We start from the raw sequence: 7,023 nt of genomic DNA, 5'->3' as shown, positions 1-7,023 counted from the left end.
ATTTTCGTATGTTTCTGGAAAAAATTTCCAGTTTTCCCTCTCCGATCAACCAACTTTCAACTCCGATCTACTCGTCGACCGACCTCCGATCGACAAGTCGAAACCAACATCGTATTCGTTGTCGAGCGAGGAACAAAACCCCTCAAAGCTTTTATCGTGAATCGTCGCCGTTCGTCGTTAATTTCAGTCGAAAGTATTGTCGGTAATAACTCAATTTCAATTGGTTTTTCGTCGATTCACGACGATCCGAGCATCCGTTTACGACACCTCCCGCACCATCGTGTTTCTTGCATCATTTCGAGTCTGCCGGTGTCATCCTTGGTCTCCGTCAACGGCGGCGCGTGAGGAGGTGAAGCGGTCAAAGTTTTCGATTTGTTGAAATCGAGCTCTCTGTCGTTCAAAATTGTGAACTGAGCTTTGTAAGTATCTCGAAATTGCTCAAAATAATTTTTATGAATTTTTTCGAGAATTTAGCACTGCTCACGCGCCCCCACTGCGCGTGGGGAAGGGAAAAGTGATCGTTTTGGAACTGTTTTGACCGGTTTGACAGATCACAACCCGACCCGACCCGTTAACCCAACCCGTTGACCGTTGACCGGCGTTGACCCCTGTTGACCAAAACTTTGACCGGCTTTGATCGGGCATTAAACGACCTTTGACTTCGACCGAGTATACATATCCTGACATTTTTCGACGTTCCAAATCCGATTCTGCTGTCCGTTTTTTGAAATTCGAACCCGAAAACCTCGAAATTGCCGGTCAAACCCGTTGACTTTGATTTTGACCAAAAATTCCAAATTTCCGAAAAGTCATATTTTATGCTTTCGACGTCCTGAATCCGAATCCGAAGTCCGTTTCGCCAAATTCGAACCCGGTAAACTGTCTTTTACTTATTTATCACCTGATTCGATCCGTTTATCGAAATTAAGCTCTGTTTCTGATATAATTTATGTTGATATGTATCTGAGGAATTATTGGAAGTTGAATTGAAGATCAAAGGCGTGCGAATGGAATTTTTATAGTAGACCAATATTGCACGAAAATCGAGGTAATACTTTACTACCTCTTTATGCTTTATAGAACATGTTGGTATTGGTAAATGCGTGAATGGAAATGTTTGGTCTCATATGTGTAATTAATGAAGATCTACACTATATACAAATACGGTAGAAAGTAGATAACTAAATATGGCTCAGATGACTATTATAAGAAATTAGAGGACAGATGGAATTAAATTACAAGTTCTGGAATTAAGTGATAAAAGAATCAACCATGGATTGTATATTATAATTTATCTCATTAAAGGTACTTAGATGATAAATTATGAGAATATTTCGATTAGGTAAAATTACTAAATTACCCTTATGTTGGAAAATGACAAGAATTGTCTCTGGAAGTGGATTAATAAATCTGAAAAGAATTATTGATCTGCTAAAACTATTGATGTGCATAAGAAATGTTAGTTTTACTTGGAAATTATGGATAACCGGTTTTTAACCCCAAGAAGGTTTATGCTAGATACTAGAAGTCTTTAAGGAATCATTTCAAGATCAAAGAATGTTCGAGGAAGCAATTAATCATATGATCTCTATATTATATTATTTTCGTTAAGAGCTAATATCGAAATTATCTGGTTAAGAAATTACGAAAATGCCCTTGAGAGATAAAATAGTCTGAATTGACCTTGAATGAGAAAGTACTTTGAGGATTTGTACTTAACTCGATTAAGTAAGAATTTAATTGTTAAAATCCTGTCTTTGTACAGAAAATTCATGATATTCCGTTTGTAAAATATGAGAAGACAATTGACCCGAAAATATCTGAATAATGAGTAAATACTTGAAGAATAATTTATCGGGGGTATTATGCTGTCAAAATTGTTCGAAAGGACTAAAGTAAATGATAAGATTGAATTAAATAATAAGACCGGATGAAAGGAAAAGATTGAAATACCGTAGATCTATAAAATGACCAAAATACCCCTGTAATGGAAATGACCCAAGAATATCATCAAGCTCAGAAATGATTGGATATCCTCGAGCTCTGAAATGAATGGAATAAAACTGAATACCAAAATTTACAAAATAACCTTATGGCCTATACTAAGTAAATGTCTTGGATTAATTAAGGAATCCAAGTAAGCATAGGTATTGGACTACCTTTAAAGGTAATGGAAAATAATTTAAGTGAGTAGATCAACCCTAAAGCTATGTCAATTCCTGAATTGCATAGATATTACTGGAACATGTGTTCGTCTTCTCAAGTTTGGCTCGATGATAAATTTTGGAAGTATTCAGCTCAGCTCTAGATCATATTCAGTACTAAGAATTGGACGTTTGTTTGACAAATCAACCATGAAGACCAAATTGAATGGAATGGAAGTACAACATGTATCTGAAATTCAGGAACGTTTGAATTACTCTGGAAAATCCTGAAGTAACTGGAATGGAGATGACTGCTAAATAAAATAGGTAACCTCAATGATTGAGGATTTAGTAAGTGATTTGGATAAGTCTGGAAACTCTGATGAGTTTACGTAGTGTACAATTACAATGGGTTATGAGCTAATTAATCAAGTACGTCAGCATTTCATGATATTGTGGAAGTGTGGAAATGAAATAATGACATTGGAAGATTTATTCAACGATGATTCCGAAAATAGTCTATGGACAAGAATTGTGGTATTAAAGAGTAAATACCCTAGAAGAACAATGAATTGACCAATCGACAGGCATTAGTTCTGGGAACTATTCATCTAAGAGTTATCTGATAATCCGATCAATCGACATAGAATATAAATGTCCTGAACCTTTATTTCTTCCTTATCAGCTCAAGTCACATTCTGAATAACTGATGATTCTGTCAGTCATTGAACTCTTTCAATAGTGATTCTGAATTCTGATATTCTATCGGTATACTAAAGATCCGTATTCCTCTACTTGTTAAGATTATCCAATATCTTTGAATACTATCTGTTAATTCTGGTGTGTTCCCTACTCACATGAATATTTTATATGATTTTTTATTTGAATTCTGATCTGATACTTGACATGGATTCTGATATGATATCTGACATAGATTCTGATCTGATACTTGATTTGGATTCTGATCTGATACTTGACCTGGAGTTTGATATGATACTTGACCTGATTTATGTTTTGATTTTTGATATATCCGTTTACGGACGGACATATTTACTTGGGGGTAATGTTGGAGGAAGTATACCTAGAGGCTCCTCGGCTATGTGCTCAGGGCCTTATTTACCGGTTCCTCGGCTGTGTGCTCAGGGCCTACTGGACTTGATGGTGGGTGTATGGTTCTGGGGAACCTACACAATTTGGACTTGTTGGATGGGGGTATATATATATATATATTTATATGTTTTAAAAGATCAGTATCTTTTTACTAGTTTTATGAGAACACACTAGATAACCTATTCTGATCTCCTGAACTCAGTCATCCAAAATATTTCTCTGAACTGAAAGCTCATTGTCCGTTACCACTTGAAATATCAGTAGGATCTCTGCTCAGCATAAAAATCTGTAAATGTTCGGAAACAATAAGGAAATATATATTTATCTCTATCTGCACGTTCATCAACATCATCTGGTAGTTCTGTATTACTGAGCTTTCCAAAAGCTCACTCTATTACTCACCTTTTCAGGTTAAAAGAATTGTACCAGTGCATCTATCGACTTCAGTAAGGGAGTTCGTCCGGCGTTGTTGCAGAGTATGGTACATGTGATTAGGGGGCATGTAATTGTATTTTGATTTATATACGAGTTTGGAAATCTGTTTTATTTTTAAATAGTGAAAACTGATTTTATAAGTTTACATGTTCTGATAAAAAGTTTTAAATTTTCCGCTATAATTACAGTGGGTCGCTCCGGTGGCCCAAATGTGACACCCCGGATCAGATCTCGTTACCCTTATCGGTCTGTGGGGGTTACAACCTCAACTACTAATGCCAGGCAAACCTCTCGTGATCATCTTCCAAAGCCACGCAACTCATCAAGCCATAACAAGGAAAACTATGATCGAACCACAAACAACCTTAGGGCTAAAGGAAAATCCACTGTTCCGATCCGTAAATCAACAGTCACCATCCTTGGTGCTTGAAACCTTAACACCGCCACCTCCCGCCCCTTTCAAGACATAAAGAAATCATGGCCCAACTCATCAACTTAACCCCTCCTTTTATTGCATGGTTTCGATATCCCCTGATGATATCTTCAAAGCCAATGTTGGTATCTCTCTTGCCCCCTCTACTATGGTTTCAATCAATCCTTACCGGTACATGATAGTGTTGTTGGCCCAACAAGGCCTCCTGATCCTACTCACCACTTAGCAGAAGCTTCACCTTAATTGGGTCCTACTAATCTGACAGCCATTGTATCTCATGATTCTATTTATGAGTCCGCACATATGGATGAATAACATTTGCCTCCAGCCACCACTCATTCTCATCTTTTATAGATACTAAAATATTTGTGTAGTATACCCAGGGTTATGGCAGCATAAATTTTCTTCATGCGCCAATACCTTCGTGCCAACAAACCGGATATTTATGTTCTTGTCGAAACTCGGATTAGTAAAACCAATTCTGAGAACGTGATCAATCATTTGAACTTTCCTAACTCTTTCAGAATTGAAGCTGTTGGCTATGTCGGTGATATCTCGTTTTGTTGGTATGATGCAATCCATATCGATATCCTCTCTTATCACTTTCAATTTCTCAACTTTCGTATTACAGATAAGCAACGCGATGGCCAGACTCCTTTCTTGGCCACATTTGTTTATGTCAGCCCTAACGCCATCAAACGGAGGTGTTGTTGGTCCTACCTGCGATCTCTCGCTGATATTGTTTATGAGCCGTGGGTTTTAGTTGGTGATTTTAATGCCACCTTGTCTATTGAAGACCGTTCTAGTTGTTCCTCTTCATCCTCTCCTGAAGTCCCTTTTCAAGACGTAGTTTATGATTACGGTCTTCATGATCTTGGGCACCAAGGTTCAAGATTAACTTGGTTCAAAGGGCATTGCTCGGTCCGTCATGATCGCTGCTTGGGGAATTCTGTCTGGTTCGAAGCTTTTCCTTTGTCCTTTCTGGAGCATCTCGTTCGCATGAAATCCGATCACTGCCCTATTATGTTAGACCTCTCTTCGAGCCCTCCCACAAACTGTCACCCCCTTCCACTACCTCTCCAGATAGTCCTTGCATCATGATTTTGATCGTCTTGTGAAAGAAATATAGGACTCTTCGTTACATATCTTTGATGCAAATGATAACTTTTCTAAGGCATACGCTGCTTGGAATATAAATATTTTTGGCTATATCAAAAAAAACAAAAGAATTCTCATGTCGATATTACGATAGGTCCAATGATGCTTGGGATCCTATCGGCCTCCCAATCTCCTAGCTCTTGAATTCAAACTCCTCCAGGAACTTGAAACTGTCTTTGATCAGGAAGAACAATTATGGGTAAAAAAATCAAGGGTCGATTGGTTTTAATTTGGTGACAGGAATACGAAATTCTTTCATGCTAAGGCTTTCTCTTTGCGCCGATAAAATCTCATTGTCAGTTTGAGGATCAATGATCATGATTGGTCTTCGAATGTATCTATTCTCCGAGAAGAAGTTGTTTGTTTCTTCTCATTCGTTTTTGTGTTGCCTACCATGCTATGGGCTTCTGCTTTTCCCCATATTACCGATCTTCATTCTCACAACCTTACTTTTTAGCCTTATGAAGACGAAATTAAGGATGCACTTTTCTCCATGGCCTATCTTAAGGCCCCCACCATTGATGGCTTCCACACTCATTTTTTTCTAAAAGAACTGGGAAGTGGTAAAGTACTATATCCGTAACATGATGCAAAATACATTCGTGAACCACTGCATTGTCCCTCTCATTCTCCTCTCTATATCAGTTCTCATTTTAAAAATCAGTTGCCCGGAGACCTTCTCGGACTTTCATCTTATCAGCTTGTGCAGTCTTATACAAGCTAATTTTCAAGGTCATCATCCACATATTCCAAACTATTCTCCCTTCTCTCATTAGCCCCCCATTAGACAAGCTTCCTCAAGGGTTGTAGTATCATGGAAAATACGATCATAAATCAGGAAGTTATTCATTTCATGTATCTGAAAAAAGGCAAAACGGGTTGGATGGCTGTTAAAGTGGACTTGCAGAAAGCCTTCGATAGATTACGATAGGACTTCATTGAGGACACCTTCCTTTATGCCCTTTTTTTCACGATTTAACTCGCCTCATACTACTGGGTGTCCGTTCTTTGGAAATTCAAATCCAGTGCAACAAAGGCTTAAATAGCTCTTTCAAACCAGGGAAAAGAATTCGACAAACGGACCCTCTATCACCTTACTTATTCAATTTAACCATGGAGCGTTTAAGCTATTACCTATCCTCTCATGTTGTCGGAACGATCTTTAAGCTTTTTGACGATTGGAATGGGATTGAACCAAAAAAAATTAAAAACTTAGGTTTAGGAAAACTAATTTAGAGTTGCAATCGACCTAAAACTAGCACCGCAAAAGGTAGCGGCGTTTTTAGTCTACAGACGCCGCTAAAGGTTATGATTTTTAGTGGCGCTGTTTCCATAAACGCTAGTAAAAGTTAAGTTATTTAGTAGCGTTGTTGAAAAACACAGCTATATATATTTTCTTTTGTGGCGTTTATATAAAAATACCGCTAAAGTACTACTCTATTGTGGCATTTGTTGAAAAACGCTACTATAGATGAACCTTATTACGAAGTTTGTATATAAACGCCGCTAAATTTACCATTTTGTGGCATTTGGAATAGAAACGCCGATATAGAACAGTTTTGATGTAGTGCACCCTATGTCCAACATCGATACTATATCCGATATATTGCCACGAACTATCATGGAAAGTTCAAGAAGAATGATAAACACCAATTACTTGTGCGCATGAGTATGTCATATTTCTTAATTTTATTTCTATAGAATTTTCTTTTTTTATGGAAACTTAATAGTAAGTACTACATA

The sequence above is a fragment of the Hibiscus syriacus genome, unplaced genomic scaffold (genome assembly GCF_006381635.1).
Source record: "Hibiscus syriacus cultivar Baekdansim isolate YM2019G1 unplaced genomic scaffold, ASM638163v2 tig00110833_pilon, whole genome shotgun sequence".
NCBI lineage: Eukaryota > Viridiplantae > Streptophyta > Magnoliopsida > Malvales > Malvaceae > Hibiscus > Hibiscus syriacus.
Note: the sequence above shows the minus strand (reverse complement) of the source record.